Below are 26,085 nucleotides of genomic sequence, written 5' to 3' on the forward strand. Positions count from 1 at the left end.
TTCAAGAATAGGCAACAACACAACATCCTCATCATAAACTGCACCAGGATGGACAAGTGATTCAGGTCCAATGGATATAGTATGTCGTTGTGTGTTTAAACCTCATTTCTGGGAAACAATGGGGTTTGAACAATTTTGTGTAGCTTCAAGGACAGAGGAATGCATAGTGCTGTATCTTTACAGAATTATTTTTTGATGTCTCATACGTGAGGACCTTTCAAACAAAGACCAGCACTTAACCAGGATGGCCGAGTGGTTAAGGTGTTGCACTCAAGATGCAATGGATGTATGTCCTCGTGGGTTCAAGTCCAGCTCCTGGTAGAAGAGTGAGTGGGAGTAAATGAAATAATGAATTTCTTGCTTCAATTTATACATTTACAGTATGAACCAGAAAGAAATGCTCTTCAAAAGTCTTTGAAATGTAACAAGTGAAAGGTGTTTCTTTATTTGGCCTACCAACATTGAACCAAGTAAAACCACCAAACAGAGAAATGCTCTTTAAACATGTTCTGAATGTCACAGGTACTCAAAAGATATAGCCTAGAGGTAGAGACTGTTCAGTGGGTCATTCTGTCTTCTTGTCTCTAATGTATGTTGACGTGTCCCAGAACCAAGCAATAACACATTGTCTTCATTAACTGCACCAGGATTTGTGAGCGGTTGGATCCAATAGACAAGCCCCCGCATGGTTTCAAACACCAGTCCTAGTAACCAAGCAAACAATCCAGAGTGTTTACTGAAATAAATGGTGGTTTCTGTGCGCTTGACTATAAAGTAAAATATAATACGTAGTGCTTCATCTTTACAAGCTCCTCATGTGACCAGGATGGCCGAGTGGTTAAGGTGTTGCACTCAAGATGCAATAGACTCATGTCCTTGTGGGTTCAAGTCCCACTCCTGGTACTTTGGCCAACCTTTGTGGTCCAAAACCATATCAAAGAGGCTGAAATGCTCTTCAACCAGTTATAGACTGTTCAGTGTGTCGTTCTATGCTCTAGCTATACCAAGTCAAATGACTCTACAAGTTCAGGACTGCTGAGTGATTGCACGTCAGCTGCAATGACATACTGTATGTCGTTGTGGGTTTGACTGCCAGGATCAATTACTTAGACTAATATATGTTAAAAATTTGGCAAGTAACCAAAGGATATAGGGTAACAGTCTTGGATTAAGCTTAGTCCTGTAGAGAGAAAGTTCCAACCGATGGAGGTCTCCATTGAAAACTCTTTCTTTAACCGCCTAATGGACTTTATTCACCCTCTCTGCTAACAACAAAATTATTTCCAGTGTCTGTGGATCTATCGCAACAGTAGGCAATAATTTGAGTCTCAGTCCTTGTGTTCTTACTTGTTTTTTCCCCTCTAAGCTCTTGATAAAGCAATCAGTCAGTAGCTTCAAAGACAAACAACAGCTGAACTCTTTATCTTCACAGGATTGGTTTCTGACCTTTTATCTAACCAGGATGGCCGAGTGGTTAAGGCGTTGCACTCAAGATGCAATGGACACATGTCCGCGTGGGTTCAAATCCCACTCCTGGTAGTTGTGTTTTCTTCCTTTCTTGGCCTTATCAATGTATCCTGGTTTCGACAACCTCTTTCCATATTTATTTTCACTTCTGTCCCAGGACAAATACCAATATTGAGGTCATCATCATCATCATCATCATTAACAGCTTCACCTTTGACTTTTCATGCTGGATCTTTCATGTAACTAGTAAGCCTGTGTGATTAAGGTGCTTGGATTTAAAATCTAAGTAACACATACTATTCAGACCCTACTTTTGTTACAAAAATGATGGTTCCAGTTTACTTGCTCCAATAAACAGCTGTTCCTATGCTCTTGAGTAGTTTCTTGGACAGATAACACAGCTGAGGAGTTTATCTTCACAGAATTGGTTTGTGACCTTTCAAACAAAGACCTTTAGGTAACCAGGATGGCCGAGTGGTTAAGGCGTTGCACTCAAGATGCAATGGACACATGTCCGCGTGGGTTCAAACCCCACTCCTGGTAGGACAGTTTTGATTGCTGGGAGTAAGTAGAGGAAAATCTAATGTCAGACGTTACTGAAGGATATACTGTACGTGTTGAATGTACTGTGAACATTGAGTCAAGTCAGACAATACTGCCAAGTGTCTGCAGCTTTTCATCCAACCAAAAACTACACCAGGGGATTTCACTGATTACCTGCTAAACAGTGAAATCACCTTCATCTATGACTGGAATACCATTAGTAAACTGAACTCTGTTATAAAGAGTGGCAGAATATTTCCCTATGTTGATGTGTCACAGTGGATGGCAGAGAGCATAAGGTTCAGTTCAATGACCAACCAATCAGATTAGTTTTTTGGGGACTGACCTGTCGATGATGCCACACATGTCGAACTGCAGCTGGCTGTAGTTTCCCAGCAGCCTTTGCTGCACCGTGATCAGGTCCACCGGTTGGTGGTCCAGAGTCAGGAGACGCATGCAGCCCTGGAACACGTTAAAGGGGTTTCTGCACTCCTGACTGTCGTCCTCCGCAGGACAACCTGGACAGGAGAGGGAGGACAGCAGTTCAGCCAATCAAACAACAGATACGAGATCACATGACAAGAGCCTGCCAATAGAACAAGAGGTGGTGAGTTTATTGCACATGAAACAACAGATGTAGATGGGTACAAACAGGTGCTGCAACTCTTCAATTAAGGAATATCCACATCCATGAAAATATTGTTCAATGCTTTAGAGACTGGACTGAAATGGAAATTTAAAGGCAATTTAAAGGGAAGACAATATCTCATAGATGATGTACATGATCTCATAGATGACACAACTAGCAGCGGATTACACCCCACTATGATTTACTATAAGGGTTAAAACCCACTGTGGTTTTCTATAGGGATTAAAACCCACTGTGGTTTACTATAGGGGTTAAAGTGCAGCTATGGTGAATGTGTTCTACCACACAGAGAGTTGAGCTGTGATTTGTGGTGTGTTGTTTATTCCTGAGTGGCTGGAATAATGTAACTTACAGCCAAGCCTTGATCAAAGGAAAACGGGGTACTTTCTTTCCTTTGTAGTCAATTTAATTTGGATGAGGAGATAGAGTGGGTGTGTGTGTGGCTGTGTGTGTGTGTACGCCCACAGGCATACGAGCATATGTGTGTTTGTGAGCGAGTGTGTACGTGCTGCAGGTTACAAAGCCTACAGCAGTTAAAGAACATGCCTGGACTGCAGTATTGCTGAGCAGAGAGAGGACAGGAGAGATTAGATTAAAAAAAAAAAGAACAGAGGCAAGAGAGCCAGTGGAGAATGAAACACAGAGAGAGGAGAGGAGAGAAAGAAAGAAGAGAGAAGAAGAGAAAAGAGAGGAAACGAAGCAGGAGGGGGAAAAGGAGGTAAAATAAGGGAGAGAGGAGAGAGGGGAGCAGCATGAGAAATGGAAAAAGTAATGAGAGAGAGAGGCAGGAGTGGAAAGAAGGAGAGCAGAGGAGAGAGAGAAAGATAAAACAGACTTATAACTTTCATTATTAAATTACAGCCATGAGCTGGGTCTGAATTTTGTTCAGTGCATTCACAGTTGTAGAGGTAAGAACTGGCCACACACATATAAGATGTGGCAAATATTAACATGTTTCAGGGCAAATTCAACACATTGAAACTATACTGAATCAGAAACACGGACACAGGTCTAGTGTCATTTTGGGGTTGGTTTAGGTGATTGGTTAATTATTCCATTATTCGGCAAAATGTCACACAGCATTATGGGTAGCGTTGGGGAAGCTCCTTTGAAAGTATAGTTTTACGATCTACCAGTTAGAAGAAGAAATAGTTTTGTTAACTAAAATTACTTGCGTCAAAAAAAATAAATGCAGTGAGCTTACTACTACAGTCGGTGGGTTGGGATTCAGTGTGACTGCATTGTCTGGGCCTTTGTAGTCGTCAAGATGAAAGAAAAAATGGGGATCAAAGGAAGCTGACTCAAGACGTGAGAGGCAATGAAAGCAATGAAATAAATTCATGAATGAATAAATAAATAAATAAGAATGAATAAATAAATGAATAAATGCATTTTCCCCCAATTAAATGATATAAAAAAACTATTAAACTACTAAAAACACTAACCAAATTTGAGTTTCGTTGAATTAACACCATGCTATGGCAAAATGTAGTTAAACTACTTGCTTAATTACATTTAGTGACACCACTCCTACACTAATTATGTTTACTCTGTGTTTCTCCTGTTTGTATTTCTCTAATGAATATCCAGTCAACATATCACCCAGGCATGTCCAGTATTCAGCTCAATATACTGTAACAGCCTAGTGATCAGCAGCTTCTACAGTTTTCTGACACATGACAGAATTTAACTTGCCAACAAAGATGCTGTTGACAACATAGATGTTCCACTCTTACCACCAAAGAAGAGGTGGCTTCCCGTGGTGACAGGGAATGAGGGGCTGGCGTGAGCGGTGCCTCCTTCCTCTTTGTCCACTGTGACGGTGAGACGACCTCGTCTGGAGTTCAGCTCCACCGAATGCCACTGACCGTCATTCAGACCAGAACCTGGGAGAACACACCCACAGACACACATTTGAAGTACATTTTCACCTTTTAACTATTTGTGACCCAAGCCTGATCAGTTCTACACTGTTAACATATGAAAAAACACAAAATCTGGGTCAGAAAACTGGATCAGAAATTTTGACTTTTGAATCCCTGGATCCTCTGTGAGACTGACCTGAGACCTGCCAGCCTTATGGATCTGTATGAGGTTAGGGGTTAGGGATTAGATGGTTTACGGGTTAAGGGTAAGGGGGTTTAAGGGTTAAGGGTTAGGGGTTAAAGTTAGGGGTAAGTGATTAAGGATTAAAGATTAGGGGTAAAGTGTTCAGGTTTAAAGGAAAGGAGTTAGCTTTTAGTTGTTAAGGTTAATGGGGGTCCATGGCTCTAATGTGTACTAAGTTAGGGGTCCTTGATATGAAAAAGGTTGAGAATCACTGTATTAGGGGATAGACTGACCTGCACTGAGCTCCAGCAGCGCCCTGCCAGCCTTGTGGATCTGTAGGCGGAGCTTGGCCTCACTCAGGTACAGCCAGACCACGCCCCCTTGCAGGGGGAGGTCAAAGGTGAGCAGCAGCCCCGCCTTGTTCCACGTCCGGAACTGAAGCCCCACAGACACGCCCCCTGACGACGATGCTGTCGCCCCCGGCAACTGGAGGAAGCTCTGGGGGCCGGTGAACGTCACGGCAACGGAAACTGGCTCAGCACATGAAAAGGTCACATTGCCCTAAGAGAGAGAGCGAGAGAGAGAAATATAGAGTGGAGAGGGAAGAGGTGGGACAGAAATTGATTACAAGAGAGATGAAACAACATAAAACATGAATATTAATCAGTTGCAGAGGGTGTGTGGGTGTGACCCGATGTCACAGAGATCTCATCAGCAAGTCTCCTTAAAGAGGACACTGGTATTACCATAATGATATCAGCCAGGCTTAGAATAAGCACCAGGAAAGCAAACTGAAAATACCAAAGTCACCCAGCAGCCTGGAGGTGAGAGAGAGAGAGCGAAGGGGGGGGGATGTGTGAACAATACTACATAGACATTTCCGTTGCGGTCCATTGTTTTGAGTAGTGGTAATGACACCAGGCCCATTGCTGAGGCTGCAGTTGTAATATATTACAGTCCGGCTTCTCTGTAGGGAATATCAGCCTGCTATCTTTATAATGGTCAGGAAACACACCAGCGCTATATGACATCTAAAAGCCCTTTGTAGAGCAGTTAAAGTGATATGCAATAATTCACGGTGGAGTGGGCAGATACTTTTGCAAAAAAACACAAAGTAAAAAGTGACCTTAAAAAGTCTAAAAAGCCACAGACAGACAGACAGACACACGCACACACACACACACACACACACACACACACACACACACACACACACACACACACACACACACACACACACACAAATATCAGAGGACTCCTTTGATTTTTTATGTTCTTTGTAATCATGGCCCCCTTTAACATTTAGTCTCTGTATTAAATCAGACTGTTCTCTTCTCTAACAGCCTTTATTATTAATAATAGTAATAATAATTTAAATATCTTTATTTGTATAGCATCTTTCATGCAGAGAAGCAACTCAAAGTGCTTTCCAGCGGACAGACAATCAACATCACAAGAGGCAAAGCAATGATGAAACCACAAGATAGAAGAAAACAAAAATAATAACAGTAATTTATAAATAAAACAGTAGTGACATCTTTACTTCATAAAAGCAATAAAACAATGAGTATAAAATTAAATATAAAAAAATAATGTTTAAGCCAGATACATATCTCTCTGTTCCTGTACTGCAATGAGAAGCAGTTTATTAATACCTGCAGAAACGGTTCAAAGCTTCTCTCTACTGAGCTATCTCTCCTCTCTGTCACTGTAGAAACCTCTGAAGGTCCTAATAGGCAAGCTGAGGATGCATAGTGGAGGTCTACCACCATCTACACTCCTCTGCTGTCTCCTCACTCACTGTCCTCATCAAGGTCCTTGTTAGCTTCATTAACGAACTAGCAGCTCATTAGGAGCAGCATCAGGATAGAGACCTGGAGGGTCTGACTTCCCAAACACAGGTACAAACACACACACACACACACACACACACACACACACGCTGACCTGTGGTGTTTGTGTGATGTGTTGAATAATTGGTTATCATGGGAGTTGACAGTTGCTGTAGCCTAGAGGCGCCCAAACTTTTTGCCATGGAGGGACACTGATGATTTAGAAATGAAACCAGTCGGCACTGGATTCTTAGCTCCTATGTCCTCACTGTGTTTGTTAGATGCCTTGTAATAAGCAAGTCACAAAAAAACACCAAACAGAATATCTTATCAATCTCTGGAAGCCTTTGGAGGGCCAAAAATAATTTTGTGGAGGGCCAAATTCATCTTGCGGGTCTTATGTTAGGTGGCCCTGCTCCAGCTACTGATGATGTATTCTCTCTCAGATATAAAGGCACAGAGCCTCGAGCTCAACTTGAAAAACACAAAGCTGTCGGCCTCTCCCTGACGGTAGTCTCCCCACAGATATAACTCACTACATAAACTACAGACTAATTTTTGGAATGAAATTCCTACAATCGAATGTAAAAGGTATCATAACAATATACTGTATATGTCCTACTAAACCACACATTCCATCAAAATAAGGGCAACCTGTGTAAGCTGACGGTCGTTCTGTTTAGCTAGGTCTATCAGGTTCGTATAGTTTTATAGCTATCAGCTAACTTAGCATTACAGTGACCTACTGCATAGTTCGAAGTCTGTAAACACACCTTCCAGTAACTTGCTCTTCATTCTGTCATGTACAAGTATGAATAAACTTACAATTATAGGCACTTGGTGGTCGCTCTGTTTAGCAAGCTGAATAGTTACTGGTAAATTAACTTACAATTACAGTAAGTTTGTGGTTGTTCTGTTAAGCTAGGTCAATATTTAGGCTACCAGTATATTAACTGACCACCGAAACTTGGTGGTCACTCTGTTTAGCTAGCGTTAGGTCAATAGTTACCATTAAATTAACTTACCATTACAGTAACTTGGTGGTCGCTCTGTTTAGCTAGGTCAATAGTTAGCAGTAAATTAACTTACCATCACAGTAACTTGGTGGTCTTTCTGTTTAGCCAGGTCTATCAGGTTGAGGCTGTTGTAAAACAGGTTTTCCAGGCAGCCATGGAAGTTCGTCTTGGAGATGACTGGTTTCCGCGAGCCGAGGGCTTGGACTGCCCCGACACTCAGCTGGATGGGGGAAATAACACAGGAGGGTCACAGGTACATGGAATGATACAAATACAATGCATCTCCAATTTTACAGTAAAATAATTAGCTAGTTTTGAATTGATTGTAAGTGGCTTATAGTTTCACCCCACCTGCTCGATGTGCCAGTGGCTGAACTCGGCTGGGATTTGAACCTGCTGTGTGTTTTTGTCCACAGTGAGGTTGAGGTGAGCGCTGAGCTGCTCCACTGCTACCTGGTGCCAGTGCTGGTCGTCCAGCAGGCTGCCGAGGGAGACAAGACGCTGGACTTCAGAGGACGAACTCCTGCCTGGAACAGAGGAGGAGGAGGGGGAGGAGGGGGAGGAAGAAGTGGAGCGGGAAGAGAGGGTAAGAAGGTCGGTGAATGACAATTAGACTGTTATTAGACTATTAGACTGAATTTATCACATAGTGAGAAATGGAAATGATAACATTATGATATCATTAGGCAGCAAAGGGAGACTCGATTATCTTTCAATCAATGCACCATCACTGTTTAATCTGCAAAGTCTAAAAGATACTCTCAGCATTCATAGGAGGAAAAAATTAAACCTTGTGTATAAGATGAGATAAGATAAAAATGAAACTTTAATAATCCCTGTGGAGAAATTCAAATCAAATGAATGTGTTGGTCTGTTCTGAAACCTCAGCCTTCAGTAGACCAGTTCAGAGGCTTGGACTGGACACAAAGTATTAGTTTTCTCCTAATACAGAAAATATACAGTATGTTGTCTGTTTTTTACTAGTGACTGACCTGGTAAGTTAAGTGTTTTCTCCTAGTTATCTGACCTGGAAGTCTGTTTTCTCTTTAATATCTGATCTGCTGGTTTGTTTTCTATTACTTATCACACCTGGCAGTTTTACTTATCTTTTATTTATGTGACCTGGCAGTCTGTTTTCTTTTTGTTAAGTGACCTGACAGTCTGTTTTCTTTTAGTTAAATGACCTGACAGTCTGTTTTCTTTTCGTTATGTGACCTGGCAAACTGTTTTCTTTTAGTTATCTGACATGCTAGTCTGTTTTTTCTTTGTTATCTGACCCTTTGGTTTGTTTTCTCCTCATTCTCTGACCTGGTAGTCTGTTTTCTTTTCATTATCTGACCTGGGTGTCAAGGGAAAACCAGCCTAATGAAGGCTGCAACATCCCAGCCGCCTTATTGTGGCTGAATATTTTAATCTTCTCAGTATCCCACAGAGAGCAGCACACCGAGGTCACACTCTCTCATCTCATTAGGGACTACTGGATATCTGCATACCGGCACAGAGAACTGCAGCCAAATATGTGAAAATTTACCTAATCCTAAAAACTGCAGAGAAAACATAGCGGGACATCATTAATGATAGATGAACACCAGCAGGTCCAAATTAGCAGATCCATTTCTGCATCCCCAAAAGTACTGGGAGAGAGACTTTCTGCTGAGAGAAGGAACTATAGAAGGAGCTGAACACAGCCAGTCATTAAAAATGTATTAGATATTCTTCAGAGAGAGACAATTCCAACTTCAGAGAGACAAGAGACAGAGAGAGAAAAACAAGAGACAGAGAGGGAGATTATGAACAATATGATAAATGTCTGTTTGGTATTTCAACCCATTTGGTGAGATGAAACATTTGATCACAGCTTGGATGAGAGAAACAACTTCATCCAGAGAGAGAAAGCAGGAGTGTGGAGTTTATGACAGAGGGAATGTGTGTCCTGTAAACACATTTATTATGATGAGTTATTTGATTACAGTCTGGATGAGTGGAAAGAGACTGGGGCAATCAATATGAGAGGTTGGATGGTGAGACTTAAAAACAAATAAGACCACTTTATTGGGATGGATTAATGGAACAATATTATTTAGAGAGAGCGAGGGAGAGAGAGAGAGAGAGAGAGAGACAGAGAGAGAGAGAGAGAGGACTTTAAGACAAAGTGTTTCATGGGATGGATAATTTGATTCCTGCTCGAATGACTGGAAAGATAAATCTAGAATCAATATGAGAGGTCTGAGGGCAAACAAATAGGAAATCACTCTATTGATCGTCTCCCCCCCCCCCCTCTCTCTCTCTCTCCCTGGTTCCCCCTCTTGTTGGCGGTGAGGTCATCCCCAGTCTCAGGACAGATGACAAGGAGGAAACTCAGGTGGAGTTTCAGCCTAGTAGTGTCGGACTGGAAGGTTTGAATACTTGGAAAAGCTGTAAAAATATATTATTTTTTATATATATTTATACTTTTTACAGTTTTTAAAGGTGAAGGTTTTTACTGCCCCATAGCACAAAATGACTGTAATATATATGCAGTTGATTGATAGGGTTGTTGGTCAATGCCAATGACTCAACGATTACTTCACCAGGTGCTGAGATTTCTGCCTTTCAAGGGTCACTTTCCAAAAACTCCCCACCCATTTGAATTCCTAATGTTGGATCTGTGCTCTAATTAGCGAGCATACTTGTCTGTATTGTTAAAATGTAACTTCATCATTTATGTCAATTACAGGTTACCATAAGCATACTCTTGTTTTTGTGTCCTTATGATGTTGGTTACCTTGTTTCTGTTTCTTTTATTATGACCCTGACTTAAAGTACTTTGGGTTACACTGTTGTATGACATGCTATATAAATACAGTTTGATTTGATTCAAACTACTGTTGATGTGCCCTTGAGCGAGGTACTCAGCACATTAATTGGACCAGTAGAGCTCTGCAGTGACCAACAGAAGCAGACTGGTTGGACTGGGCAGCTCTCATGGAGTGAATATGTGAATCTGTATGAATCAGGCTGCTGCTGAACAAGAGCAAGCATGCTCAGCAAAACCCCTGGATAAATAAGGGCTAAAAAAAATAGCTTAAATTGCTAATAACTACAGCATTTTTTATTCATGTTGAGGGGGTCAGATTGGATGTGCTTGTTTTAACATTGCAGAGTCAGTGCTGAATATTAGTTTCCAGTATTTTATCATTCTAGACATTCTAGCTTCTCAAGACAGTATCACCTTATCATATCCTGTCTGCTTTTCCATTATGTCTGCTCCCTGTGACTCTAAATCTGATTATGGAGGAAGACAATGGTAGCTGTTATCAGGAAACAGACTGGTGTATATTACTGGTGTAAATTGTTTCAGCATTTCATTTTCACATACCCCTATGCCTGTCAGCATAACCAGGCCAACACATAATAGACAAATTCTGAACTAATTCACGTTTGACCTTATCACCTTGAAGTAATGAAGGATTTTAGCCCACTGAGTTTGTAGTGGGAATATTGCAGCCTTTTCTAAGGTTTTTTTCCCATTGTAATGATAGGTGAGGGAACTTTTGAATTAAACACATCCATCTTTCTATTGTTTGTATGTAGCTTCTCAAACTGTCACTATGAGTGAAACATTTTCTCAGTGTCTGCATGAGTCTGCGTTCTGGAATATTCTGTGCATTTCAGTATTTTCTGGGTATTCCAGAATATTTTATGTGCTCTAAAACATTGCCTGTGTGTTCTACAATGTTTGACATGTTCTAAATGTTCCAGTTGTTGTAGAATATTTGAAATATTCTGGAATGTTCCAAAGGGTCTAGAATGTTCCAAAAGTTCTAGAATGTTCAAGGTGTTCTGGAATGTTTGTGGATATTCTGGAATGTTTGTGGATATTCTAGAATGCTTTGTGTGTTCTAGAATGTTGTCTATGAGTTACAGAATTCTGTGTGTATTCTACAATGTGCCAGGTATTCAGGAATATTGTGGATGTTCTTGCATTTTAAGGTGTTTTGGGTGATCTAGAAAGTTATGTGTGTTCTAAGCGGTTCTACCAGGACAGAAGGCTCATGGTGCCATTAAGCTGCAGTCACAGTTACATAATGTCTGCCTATCTGACTCCACCGTAATGTAAGTCAGCAACACAGAAACACACCTTACCCAGAATGCACTGGAGCAGGACCCTTCCGACCCCCAGTGTATTTACTTCCCAAACCTACCCCAGTGACAGGAAAGAATTGGGCTGAATTATGAGCCAGTGGGTTACAATATACTAAACCGACATGTTGATGAATGTAAAGCAGAGAGGAGATGGGATGGTTCTGGATAGCAGGCATAAATCTTAATAAGCCAGCCTGTTTACTCCAGCTGTTTGGACAGCGACAGGCAGACATAGTGGAGTAAACTGTCTGCTTGTTACAGGGCTGAACTTCCTGAAAACATCATCTAAGTTAACTAAGATCAACCTAACTAAGATCATTTAGGTTTAGGTTAAATCTATCCACACAAAATATAACACAATGGGAAAAGAAATACCAACTGTGTGGGTGAGACAAAGAAAGAGATGGGGAAAATGATAAAATGACAATGACACAAATAAAAACTCAAAAGGCTGAGCATTGTACAAAACACAAGATGTAATTAAAAAAAATCGCCCTGATGCAGAAACTAAAAATGCTATCATAGGGAAAGTGAAAAGTGTGTGTGTATGTGTGTGTGTGTATGTAAACCAATCAACACTGTAACAAGATGGTTACAGTGTGTTGCCTCATAGCCTGGCGACTGAACTTTATGAAACTCAAATTCCAGTTACACTCACATGACAGCTTACATGACAAAACTGCACTGAACATGAGTTTGGAAATGACAAAACCAAATCAATATGCCATCATTATTTTATAACAATGGGTGTTTTTTTCCCCATAAACTAGGACAGTTCTGCTATTTGTGTCCATGGGAGTTGCCTCATAAAGCGAACTCCATCTGCTTGGGGTCAGGACTGGGTGTGTTAGTACAGCAGAACGGACCATGCTGGGGCTCAGGATCGATGCTCAAAGCTATTGGCCTAAATTACACAATCTGTAGCCTGCAAAACCCAAGGAGAGAGAGAGGGAAATATACAGAGAGGGCGAGAAAGAAAGGAAAAAATGTGAGTTAGAAAGTTGAAGGGTATCGAATTGGAAAAAGGCTTATGACCGCCTCTGAAAAAAACATAAGAACAAAAGTAGGCAAAGAATTGCAGTGGCATATCCGAAAGTCTGAGATACATAACAATGAGGAAAGAGGAAAACAGAAAAGAGGGGATAAGAAAGAGAAGGGGTGGGAGAGGGGCGCAGAGAGATAGAGAGAGAGAGAGGAGATAGAAAGATGAAGAGCGCGAGGCTGAAAAAGGCAAATGGCCTCTTCTGATATGGAAACAATGCAGGAGGAAGAGATGTGGGGAGACAAACCGTGACAAATAACAGTAATAACAATAGAAAAGGAGGAAAATAGAAAAGGAGTCAGGCGAGGAAAGGCAGAGAAGTAGAGAGGGAAGAAAGGAAGGAGAGAAAGAAACAGAAGTATGACTGCTTGTTGTTCTCCAGCAGCATTAGCAGAGAGCCTCTCAATCTCTGTTCCATCATTACAATGGATGGTTTTAATTTCCTCTTTCTGAGCCACAGTCTTTCTTTAAGGTGCCACAGTCTCTCTTTAAGGTGCCACAGTCTTTCTTTAAGGTGACACAGTCTCCATTTAAGGTGCCACAGTCTTTCTTTAAGGTGACACAGTCTCTCTTTAAGGTGACACAGTCTTTCTTTAAGGTGACACAGTCTATCTTTAAGGTGACACAGTCTATCTTTAAGGTGAAAGTCTTTCTTTAAGGTGACAGTCTTTCTTTAAGGTGCCACAGTCTTTCTTTAAGGTGACACAGTCTCCATTTAAGGTGCCACAGTCTTTCTTTAAGGTGACACAGTCTCTCTTTAAGGTGACACAGTCTTTCTTTAAGGTGACACAGTCTATCTTTAAGGTGACACAGTCTATCTTTAAGGTGAAAGTCTTTCTTTAAGGTGACAGTCTTTCTTTAAGGTGAAAGTCTTTCTTTAAGGTGACACAGTCTCCATTTAAGGTGCCACAGTCTTTCTTTAAGGTGACACAGTCTCCATTTAAGGTGACACAGTCTTTCTTTAAGGTGACAGTCTCTCTTTAAGGCGACACAGTCTCTCTTTAAGGTGACACAGTCTTTCTTTAAGGTGACACAGTCTATCTTTAAGGTGACACAGTCTATCTTTAAGGTGAAAGTCTTTCTTTAAGGTGACAGTCTTTCTTTAAGGTGAAAGTCTTTCTTTAAGGTGACAGTCTTTCTTTAAGGTGACAGTCTTTCTTTAAGGTGACAGTCTTTCTTTAAGGTGACACAGTCTTTCTTTAAGGTGAAAGTCTTTCTTTAAGGTGACAGTCTTTCTTTAAGGTGACACAGTCTTTCTTTAAGGTGACACAGTCTTTCTTTAAGGTGACACAGTCTTTCTTTAAGGTGACACAGTCTTTCTTTAAGGTGACACAGTCTATCTTTAAGGTGAAAGTCTTTCTTTAAGGTGAAAGTCTTTCTTTAAGGTGACAGTCTTTCTTTAAGGTGACAGTCTTTCTTTAAGGTGACACAGTCTTTCTTTAAAGTGACAGTCTTTCTTTAAGGTGACAGTCTTTCTTTAAGGTGACACAGTCTTTCTTTAAGGTGAAAGTCTTTCTTTAAGGTGACAGTCTTTCTTTAAGGTGACAGTCTTTCTTTAAGGTGACAGTCTTTCTTTAAGGTGACACAGTCTTTCTTTAAGGTGACACAGTCTTTCTTTAAGGTGACAGTCTTTCTTTAAGGCAACAGTCTGTCTTTAAGGTGACACAGTCTCTCTTTAAGGTGACACAGTCTCTCTTTAAGGTGACAGTCTTTCTTTAAGGTGACACGGTCTATCTTTAAGGTGCCACAGTCTTTCTTTAAGGTGACACAGTCTTTCTTTAAGGTGACACAGTCTTTCTTTAAGGTGACAGTCTTTCTTTAAGGTGACACAGTCTTTCTTTAAGGTGACACAGTCTTTCTTTAAGGTGACACAGTCTTTCTTTAAGGTGACAGTCTTTCTTTAAGGTGACACAGTCTTTCTTTAAGGTGACAGTCTTTCTTTAAGGTGACACAGTCTTTCTTTAAGGTGACAGTCTTTCTTTAAGGTGTCACAGTCTTTCTTTAAGATGATGCAGTCTAAGATGACATTGACTCTCTTTAAGGTAATCCAATGTTTAAGCACTGACACTTTAAGGGAAAAATGTCTTCTATGAAGATGACAGTTTGTCTTTAAGGAGACAGTTTTTTTTGTTTTTAAGGTGACACAGACTTACTTCAAGGTGACACGTTCGTTCTTTACAGGGACCCAGTGTTTGAGGACACAGTCTGTCTTAAGAGGGTCTGTTAAGGTATTACAGTTTCTTTATGGGGACACAGTCTTTCCTCGAGGTGAAACCGTTTCACAACTTTACATTCTGGGAGAGCATGGAGGAGAAAGTCAGAGAGAGAAGGAAGAGGAAGGTGAGAGAAATGGTAGAATAGTGGTAGTGAGAGAGGGATGGATGAAGGAAGATAAGGATGCAGGGATGGAGAGCGTTTGTGAGAAGCAGCTGACAGTGAGGCAGATAGAGGGAAAGATGAAAAGAGGAAGAGGAGGAGATAGAGGAAGGAGTGTTTAGGGAGATGTAAAATGGAGCGAGAGAGAGGGAGGGATAGATGGATGGAGGTAGAAAGAGAGGTAGAGTGCTTCAGCAGCCAGATGGGATGTCTGATCAGAGCTGAGCCATATGGAGATGATTCAGCATGGCAGCCTGACAACACCTCTGGTTTAACCCCCTTTACACACACACACACACACACACACACACACACACACACACACACACACACACACACACACACACACACACACACACAGCTACGATCTCCACAGAGTGTAGGCCATGCATCAAGCTTTACAGAGTCCAGCCCTAACACATGCTATAGTGAATGGGAACCATCCATCATATATAGGTGTAACTAGAGAGAGATGCAGCAGTGTAGTGTGAGAGATTTAAACCAATTTAGTTGTGGTGTGTGTGCCGGCCATCTCACCCAACCAAAACCAATCTAAAGTTATTTCAGAGGCTTTTATATTGTTGCAGACCTTAAATAGGGTTTACAAAGATGCTTTGTACCAATATGCCCATAAAGTGCTGCACAAATTCAATAATAGGAAAAGCTGATAATGCTTTTTTGACAGGGAGATCACCAGATGACAGGAAAAGTGTCAGTTGGCTGATACAGATGGAGAGACATCATGTTCCCTGCCAGATGAATGTGCCACATTTTCATTTTAACAGGAGATGTCATTGTCTACATACTGAAAATGATTCACAAATACATTAATAAAAGAATAAACAGGATAGTAACGTCAGTAGGCCTATCTATTGGGAGTAATGGCAGCGGTATGTACAAGGAAATAGCACAGTGTACCAATGGTAGCATAGCAACAGCACGTATTGGGAAATATGGCTATAATCTATATGGAGATATCGGTCTTGTAGGCTAACAGTTAGTGTTAATAGGGAGATAATACCAGCATCTACATGGTGATAGGACCAGTGTCTGTTTATAGTGTTTATAGTGGTGTGTCTTGTCTTTAGCCCAAGTCTCTACTCCAAAACACTTAACCTGAACAAACCGTTTGTTTTTGGCTTTGTTAGCTAGCTTCCCAGCAGGCTAACTTAGCAAAGAACATGATGTTACTGTAATGTTAATGTTAATGTTAACATGTCTGCTAACTACTACTAACGCTAGATTCTACTAGATATGTTAGCTCGGGCACAAATCAAATGTGTTTACAACAAGACCCTGATGATTAACTGCTAGCTAACAAGCTGAGTTTAAACACAAAATCAATCATGCATCAGTGATGAAATGATCAGCTCCTAGTCAAAAACAGCACAGAAATTAATTGAGATGGCCAAATTGCATTTTTAGAAACGCAATCAGCTGTTCACAGCCACTGTTACTCAGGAGCTGAGGACCTCCAATATGGCCGCCTGAGAGTGCATTACATCTGCTGAAAGCCCTCTATTAGTAGATATCAATACCTATTAGTATATATCAGCATCTACTAGTAGATATCAGTACCTATTAGTATCTATCAGTAGATATCAGTATCTATCAGTATCTATCAGTAGATATCAGTCTCTATCAGTCTCTATCAGTATCTATCAGTAGATATCAGTATCTATCAGTAGATATCAGTCTCTATCAGTCTCTATCAGTATCTATCAGTAGATATCAATATCTATCATGTGTTGTACCTTGTCTGAGCAGCAGCAGCAGCTTCCCTCTCTCTAACTCCAGAGTGAGGCTGAGTCCTGCCCGTCCCTCTGCATGCAGCAGTATCCCAGAATTCCTCAGGGTTTTAAACTTCAGAGAGACGATCTGTCTGGTCGTCTGCCTCGGCCCGGGACTCAACCTGTAGAGCAGACCGCTGCTGCCGCCGTCGAAGCTCGCCACGTCAGAGGCTGAAAAACACAACAAAGGGATGGTGGTCAAATAAGAATGATGCACTTTACTGTGGAGCCAGAAACACAGATATAAACAACATGGGAAATAAAGATCAGAAGATACTTTTGGTGTTAAACAATATAGATATACAGTCAGTATGTATAAGTCACGTTAGCACTGAAATCAATCAAATTTGACCTTTGGCAAAGAAAGCAAAGTGATCATCATTTGTTCACCCTAACCTTAACTGCACTTGCTTTACTTTTCACGTGACAAAAATGTGTGGCCATTTCACAAAATGTTTTGAGACTGTGTTGCTAAAATGTTATTGAGATTTAAACACTGTTGGTCCTTAAATTACCTCTGCGCCTCCACCAACACAAACACACACTCACCCACATCCAGGCTATCGATATTCTGGTTGCATCAGAACTTGTTTGTTGAACTGATATTGAGCGAGAAACCTCTCAGCGTGGACGGAATCTGTATTCTGTTTAGACCGTTACATCAATAAGTAGCAGCAGCACCTTAGCTCCGGTCGGGGATTTGGGAAGAGGAGAGGAGCAGAGGGCCGAGGTGAGAAGAGGTGAGGAGAGGTGAGGAGAGGAGAGGAGGGGTGAGGAGAGGAGAGGAGGGGTGAGGAGAGCTGAGGAGAGCTGAGGAGAGGTGAGGAGAGGTGAGGTGAGGTGAGGTGAGGAGGGGTGAGGTGAGGTGAGGTGAGGAGAGGTGAGGAGGGGTGAAGAGAGGTGAGGTGAGGTGAGGTGAGGTGAGGTGAGGTGAGGTGAGGAGAGGTGAAGAGAGGTGAAGAGAGGTGAGGTGAGGTGAGGAGGGGTGAGGAGAGGAGAGGAGGGGTGAGGAGAGGAGAGGAGGGGTGAGGAGAGCTGAGGAGAGCTGAGGAGAGGTGAGGTGAGGTGAGGAGGGGTGAGGTGAGGTGAGGTGAGGTGAGGTGAGGAGGGGTGAAGAGAGGTGAGGTGAGGTGAGGTGAGGTCAGGAGTGGTGAGGTGAGGTGAAGATTGCAAACTAAAACACTACTAAACTATTCGAAAAGAGTCACAGCATCAATTTTTCAGCTGGACAACTAATTCCTCTGACTGAACGCTTTTTAATGAGCTTAGCAAGCCTTTGACTCCCTAATGCCAAGCCACCCACACACACACACACACACACACATACACACACACACACACACACACACTTCAACCAGTGCATTAGTACATTGTGTTGTTCCTGCTGATGATTGCAGAGCAGCAGGTCGAGACTCAGAGGCTCTAAGTCGTCCTCCATGTGTGAAGCTGAGAACTTTAATATATCAGTCCATCCGTTTCTCCATCTGGTTTACCTGCCAGGATTCTGCTGTACATGCTACACTACACTTTTGGTTCTCATATACTGTACAGTTTATTACTTAAGTCCATTCAAGAGAGTGTGTGTGTTACTGTATGTGTGTTAGCAGTGTGTGTTAGCTACATTTGTGTATACTTGCACACCTACACACATAGGTGTGTTACCAGTGTGTTTTCACTAAATCACAGACATGTAACAGTCACACTGGGTGGTGAAAATATCACACAAAAGTGTTTTCTTGTGTCCTTGGATAACTTGAGAATATTTCCAAACCACCAGAGGCTATTTATCAAAAACATGTCATTTGAATATTTCTCCTAATCCATCTTCTTCCAGAGGGGACAACAGCAAACATGCTATTATGGGATGCAACAAAATGGTTTCATCATAAATCATCTCTCCACTTGGTGGACTGATGGAAAATAAACGATTAGAGAATATTCTGGACTCCAGTACAAACGGTAAGAGAGAAATCCAGACAGAATGGACAATGAGGTGAAGATCACACTGACGGACCAAAGCAGAACCAGTAGCTCAGATTTCATCACCGTTTTCTCTGGTTTTCGGCACATAAAACACCTTCCAGGCACCGGCAGCCTTGTGGTGAGAGTGTTTTAAATTCAATGCAATCCAACTTCATCGTGACACACACTGTACTTTGACAAATTTTCTATGGTTCCACCACATCTACCACTAGACAGTCTGCTTCCACTGCAAATAATGTCCAACCAGGCCGGTCAGTTAGTATCCTATTCAGGTTTAAAATGTTGTTTTCCTTAAAACATGCAGAAAAAAAACAGCCAATAGAGTGAGATACTTTCACTTATTTCCACTGAGTTTCAAGAGAAACAAGCTGAAATAAGCCAGCCACTACACAGTATCAAGATAATGACACATGAATTATTGTTGACTTGTATTGCAAACAAATTAACTTGTCTTACTCCACTGGTCGATTTTTTTCCTTTGTTTCATAAGATTCAAAACTTGACTAGTGACTTGTTAAGATACGGTAGATAATATTTAGTGTACTAGCAAGCCATCTACAACACTCGATGCTCCTTTTATTTTCAAAACCTCCAGTCTGACTGAAGACTAATAGATGAATTCAGAACCAGACACAGTGTGGAAACCAATAGATGTATAGAAATCCAGAGCCTCCAGAAACTCTATATAGAAATAATATATGCACATGGATTTGCATATCAATAAATATGCCAGTTTGATAAATATATTTCAACATATGCACATATACAGTATGTGCAGCTTTGATATTCATGAGTATGTTGTTTTTCCTGTAATGGAAAATATAGTATAAATTAATACATGTGGAGAGAAATCGAGGCAAAGACACAGTCAGACACTAATGCAGAGCGTTAAACATGAACAACACCTGCTCCTTCAATGAAATAGAGGTGATTCCAGGTGAAAGATATGATCTGTATTGATTTCACCTTTTAAATCCTCTTCAGTCATGAAGAGCAGAGGCAGATGAAGAGGAGTCATATTCAGTGAAGGTGTAATGTGTGAGAGAGACGCTCATCCTAAACTCTTCTGACAAGAGCAGAGAGGAAAACAACGCTGAGCAAATGAAACTGACAGCACAACATGTTTTTATGACTAAAAGAAGAAGAGGTGTGATATGTGTTGATTTTCACTGTCAGAGCAGAAAGTGAACAAATGAAACTGATAACTCAATAAGTTTTATGGCTAAAACATGATAATATTGTGTCCATTTTCACGGTTTAAAGTTACATTATATACCTGTTGTGAAATAAACAGAAGCTGAACAAATTGAACAATATGTTTTGTGGCTTAAAAAGCAAAACAAGTGTGGTATGTGTGACAAATCTGTTGTGTCATTTCAAAATGGAAGTTGAACAAATTAAAGTGATAACACAATATGTATTGTGGCTGAAAGAAGAACAGTGTGATAAGTGTTTGTCTTCACTGTTAACGAGGTGACAGTGTAAGTCAGCTGTGAAAGATGAAAATATAGAAGGTGTGACAAGAAAATGCTGCCAGTAAGCCTTTGTGTTAAGTTTCTTAGTGTCTGTGGTCTATTGGGAAAAACACACACATAAATTGAACTGTTACCACGTAGCGAAATTATGTATGTGATGTGTTTATTTCTGCTGTAACCCTAACTCTAACCCTAACGAATTAAACCGATAACACAGCATGTGTATCACAAAGTAAATCCATTGTCAAATATGAAAAAAATAGATGAATTCTTTGACAATAACATGTACATCACTCTGCTTTAGTGGTGGTGGAAACAGTGTGGAAACCAAGCTCAAATCATCCACAAGATAAAGCAGAAAGTCCCTGGAGACACACACACACACACACACACACACACACACACAAAACACACATTCAATTGCCCTGGTCTCCCCCTTAGAGAGCAGTTATTTAGTTAGTTAGTTATGCAATTAAACTGTTTAATTTGTGAATGAAATGTTGTAGGCTAAAAACTTGCACTGCATCGAGCTGCTGATTCCCTCTCTGCTCTTGTCAACTGAAGTTTTGTCTATATGGTACAAGATGCAGTGATTTGTTATGTGTTTGTATTTTAAAACCTCTCTGTAAACCAACCTTCCCTTATAGCACAATAACAAACTGAACTGATAAAGGGCCACAAGCCTCTTCAGCATCTTTCCAAGTGATCCCAGCAGCAGTGGAAGCCTCAGTCTTGAATCTGGAAGAAAAGCCTGCAGCAGAGTAAAGCCAGGCCGGTGATGAAGACAGGACTTACTGTAAGGACAGCCGTAGGTCTCCAGTCTGAGTCCGATCCGCCCGCTGGGATTCCAGTCCAGAGGAATGAGGCGGAGGAAGCGAGCGATCACCGGCTGCTGCAGCTTGTACTGAACCACACTGTCTGCATTACTGTTTCCTGGAAAGACCTGGAACACACAGACACATAGAAACATGTTAACACTCTATCTGTCTGCATTACTGTTACCTGGAAAGACCTGGAACACACAAACACACAGAAACATGTTAACACTCTGTCTGTCTGTCTGGCAATCTATCTATCTATCTATCTATCTATCCAGCAGACATGAATATGGAGTCTAACTTTTTCTTGGTGTATAATCAAGCTGAGTCAACTTGTTCCCCTCTACCTTCTTATTGACGTTACACTTCATTCCTAGAGGCCAACAGCTACTGGATGCTGGGTAGAAAGAGCCGTGTTTCCTCGATCAGATGGGAAACGAGAGAGTTGGAGCTCTTGCTTTTTGTTTTTTTTGTTTTTTTTTACTTTTTTTTTGTTGCTCTGTGGAGATTTTCACTCATTAACCTCCTTTATCCTTTCTGCAAAATTTGGAGCATGAAGAGGGAATTGAACGTAATGTCAGTCTCTTTCTGTCTGGGCTGAATGCCTACTGCCCCCCCCCCCCCTCTCTCTCTCTGTCTCCATCTCTCCTCCTCTCTCTCCCATCTGTCTATCTATCCTAATTACATCCTTCCTTTGAAGTTGACATGCAGGTTAACTGGCGCTCCCACTGCAGCATAAAGCTTAAACACATAATTAACTTATTAATTCCTCTGTAGTCTTCAGAGAGCGGAGCTGGATCTCCTGAAATGACGGAGAGACGCCTTGTGTTTGACTGAGAGACGAGGATATCATCGTTGTCGGGTGAAAACCGTGTAATGGAAACCATGCAAAAGGATTTCATGAGAAAGTTCTACGACTCTTGGTCAGATGAAACTCTTTGAAACCCTGAATACATGGCTGTATATGCATGTGTATGCCTGTGTATGTGTATAGGCATGAGTACAATGTATGTGTATGTGCATAAGCATGTGCATAAGTACATGTAGTGTGTGTTCATGTGTCTACAGTATGTGCATGTATGTGTGTGTGTTCAACAGTGTGTGTTATAGTGCCTGTATAAACATGACAAGTGTGTCTGTGTGAATAATCTGTCTAAGTGTGACATTGCATGTGTGTGTGTGTGTGTGTGTGTGTGTGTGTGTGTGTGTGTGTGTGTGTGTGTGTGTGTGTGTGTGTGTGTGTTCCCCATGCTGAGCGGAGTGTTGAGCTCAACAAAGCGTTGTGTTTCCTGCTGAGGACAGAGCTGCATCTCATTTACTGTTAGAAAGATGAACTGAGTCAAGGTGGAGAATCTTTCAACAGAGAGAGAGAGAGAGGGAGAGAGAGAGAGAGAAATCAACAGTGAATGGCAGAGGGAGAAAAGGAGAGAGGCAATGAGAAAGAAAGAAGAAGAGAGAGAATGGTGGACAGAGAGACAGTAGAGAGAATCAAATTGAAACGAGGAGCAGAGAAAAAGAGAGAGAGTAATAAAGGGAGAGGAAAAATGAGATGTGGAAAAATGGGAAAAGTGAAAAGAGAGTAACACTCATTCCCATCCCTTAAGCTGGGAGAGAGATCGAAAGAAAGAGAGAATGAAGAGCAGATGAGAGCAACATTTCCCCGCATCCTCAGGCTTTAAGATGAAAGGAGAGACAGAAAGAGAGAGAGAATAAACGGAGAACCGAATGAGAGAGTTGTGTTATTCCTCCCCTCATCCTTGGCCCTGTAAGTTGAGGAGAGACAGAAAGAAAAAGAGAAGACAGAGTTGTCCTCCTTCCCTGTTCTTCAGCGCTCTAAGCTGAGAAGAAACGGATAGAAAGAGAGAATAAAAAGGAGACAGATGAGAGAGTGAGACAGAAAGAGACAGAAAGAGGAAAAACAGTCGTCCTTCCCTGCTCTTCTTCTCCTCCACCAGACGTTGAGACTGATCCAGCAGCTCTGACATCAACTTTCTTCTCCGACCGACCCGCTAAGCTGAGCTGACTAATACACGGAAGTTCAGCAGCACTTTGAAATGAGCCTCGGCTTCAGCTCGGTTGATGCAGAGCGTCAAATCAACACGTTTTTAAGCTGCGAGGAGTCAGTGACGAGCCTCAGTACTGAGATTAGCTGGATTCCTCTCCTCAGCTTCTAATCAGCGGCTCTTCTTCTGCACCGCTGCTGTAACTAATGTGTTTTCACCCTGGATAAGAGTCCATGCCCACACTGGCAAAGTTTACTGTGTTTTTCTGTTTGTTGTGTTGGTGTTAGATCCAGTGGAAGCGAGCAGGTGAGGCGCCCAAACATATTTGGCAGCGGCTCACTTTGCCGGCAGGATGTAGGCGTTGTGTTTGCTTCCGACACAAACAAGACAAAAACTACTTAGTATTCCAGAGGCTGTGAACCAAACCGCGTCCCACAGCCACACGAGGACAAGAACAGGTCCGACACGACACAAAACACTGACGGGAAGTGTTGAGTCTGCAGGAGGGAGGAGGTGAAGCCTGACTGCCTCTGCTGCCCAGCTGACTGCTTCTCCACTAAACTCAACTGAGACCTACGCTTCACCTCCTCAAAGTTCTGCAATGAGCAATTTCATCCCCTTGCTCTCCTGTCTTTCCCATCACTCTCCACTGGCTATTAAAGAAGCCCTGTTATAGGAATTCAAATTTCCCTTTATACATATATTATCAAAGATGTTTAATGTCAACATTGTTCAAATGGATTTTGCTTCAGTGGTTAATTTTAAAGTTATTACATTTTTAAAGATCCATCCTTTTTTCACAGGCAGGGGCTAACTCAAGTAAATGCAATTAACCCGCATGGACTCGGTCATGATTGGATCCCCTCGTTAAACTAATGCTAAAATCCTTCCAGTCAGGCCAGTTTCCAGCATTTGAAGTGACTAATGCCATGTGAGTAAATGCCACAAAAACAGCAAATCAGCACATTTTTTGAGCTGTAAACATGGTTATATGGCTTCTACTGTATATAGTGACAAGCATTAATCCTGTACTTAGTTTCGAATTAAGTCCTGCATCCGCTTCTAGGGGCAGAAAATCGTTGTTTCCAGACCTATTAAGCTTATTTCATGATATTTTTTGTCACATTATCTCACTGCACTGGCAGATAATATTGCTGGTTTCAATAAATTTCACTTGTTGCATGCCAAAATGACTGAAGACAGTTTCACTTTTACCAAGTAAAAGTCAAATTTGTTGAAACCGGTAAAATTATTTGCCAGTGAAGCAAGATGGTTTCACTAAAAAAAGGTCTGGTTACAAGATAAGTCTGGATACAAGATAAAATGACTTAACAAGTTTGTCAGCTTTTGCAGTGAATCAGTGATGTCAAGACAGCTATTTCACATTTAGCAGTCAAATGGTTTGCGATAAAAAAAATTGTTACTACCTACAAATAGAGATGGGTGATCTGTTATCACAGACACATACCCCTTATTCAGTCTCGTTCCCCACTTTACTTTTTTGCATCTTTCAAAATTGTGGACTAGATGGAGCTGAAATCAGTGTTTACGCACTCTTTAAGAAGCGAAAAAGGAAAGGCAGAGAGGGTTTCAGACACAGAGAAAAGTGCCAGAGTTGTGACTTTGCCTCCTCCGACACATGGAGGGATTCCCTCATGGATGTTAGTCTCAGACCGCACCGCGCGGTCTCAGCTGGCGGAGCGACGCTCGGCCGCCTCTCCGTCTCCATCGGTGTCTGGCAGCTGCTCCGTCCAGTCAGCAGCTCTGCCCAACTTCCACTCATCGCTCCATCCATTATTAATGAAGAGTGGAAGGCTCCTGATGACTGTGTTTATGTCTGCGGGCTGGACGGCTCCCTGCAGACCGCACGCTGCTCAACACTGAGTCACAGTCATGAGCAGAGGAATTAGATACGATGGACTTCATTGATCCCTGAGGGGAAACCGGCTCATTGCAACAGCAAAGAATAGAGGTGTATGCATAAAAAAGCAATAAAGGGTATTGATAAAATGTAATAATAAAAAGTACTGTATTGTTTTAGATACTGTTTATTACAGCGCATTAAAACCTACACTGTTTTACTACCAGCAACAGTGATGATTCTGGTACTGTTGCTGCAGGCTCATCCTTTCATTTTTTTTTTATATATATAATATAAATAAGGCTCATCCTTATACTGTCGTCCTTCCAGTACTGTTTTGGAACTGTTTATTCCAAGAGGCTCACCCTTATTTCCACGAGTACTAATTCCAACAGTACTATTAATGGTATTGTTTAGAGCTGCAACGATTAATCGATTAATTGATGTTGTCAACTATTAAATTAATCGCCAACTATTTTGATAATTGATTAATCGGTTTGAGTAATTTTTGAAGAAAAATAAGTCAAAATTCTCTGATTCCAGCTTCTTAAATGTGAATATTTTCTTGTTTCTTTACTCCTCTATGACAGTAAACTGAATATCTTTGGGTTGTGGACAAAACAAGACATTTGAGGACGTCATCTTGGGCTTTGGGAAACACTAATCGACATTTTTCACCATTTTCTGACATTTTATAGACCAAACAACTAATCGATTAATCGAGAAAATAATCGACAGATTAATCGACAATGAAAATAATCATTAGTTGCAGCCCTAGTATTGTTTTGGGTACTGTTTATTACAGTAGGGTTAGGGTTAGTAATGCTTCTAACGGTACTGTTAGTAAAGGTACTGGTGTGGTACTGTTTATTCCAGTAGATTCACCCCTTAAGGCCACGGCCACACTGATCCGTCAGAAAACGGACAGAATTACTGACGGATAGATTTCTGTCCGTTGGGTTGTTTTGGAACGTCAACGTGTTCGCTGATTTAAAAGAAAGTAGGAAGGCCTCTGATTTGCTAAACGGACGGTGACGAATCTGTCCATCCAGAAAA

The 26,085-nt window shown here is 41.4% G+C and overlaps 4 non-coding genes and 1 pseudogene across 4 annotated transcripts; 4 read left to right on the forward strand and 1 right to left on the reverse strand.

Annotated features, from left to right (window-relative positions):
* The window catches only part of LOC139657589 (contactin-associated protein-like 4), a 78,471-nt pseudogene that overhangs the window by 43,216 nt on the left and 9,170 nt on the right, over positions 1 to 26,085 (reverse strand).
* Positions 239 to 321, forward strand: trnal-caa (transfer RNA leucine (anticodon CAA)). Its single transcript has one exon. It is a non-coding gene; the product is annotated as a tRNA-Leu (tRNA).
* On the forward strand, positions 821 to 903 carry trnal-caa (transfer RNA leucine (anticodon CAA)). Its single transcript has one exon. It is a non-coding gene; the product is annotated as a tRNA-Leu (tRNA).
* trnal-caa (transfer RNA leucine (anticodon CAA)) lies at positions 1,457 to 1,539 on the forward strand. Its single transcript has one exon. It is a non-coding gene; the product is annotated as a tRNA-Leu (tRNA).
* On the forward strand, positions 1,928 to 2,010 carry trnal-caa (transfer RNA leucine (anticodon CAA)). The gene has a single exon. It is a non-coding gene; the product is annotated as a tRNA-Leu (tRNA).

The sequence above is a fragment of the Centroberyx affinis genome, unplaced genomic scaffold, assembly GCF_046629955.1.
Source record: "Centroberyx affinis isolate AG114_WGS23_722 - 3 ecotype Tasmania unplaced genomic scaffold, CSIRO-AGI_Caff_v1 ptg000177l_1, whole genome shotgun sequence".
NCBI classification, from domain to species: Eukaryota; Metazoa; Chordata; class Actinopteri; order Beryciformes; family Berycidae; genus Centroberyx; species Centroberyx affinis.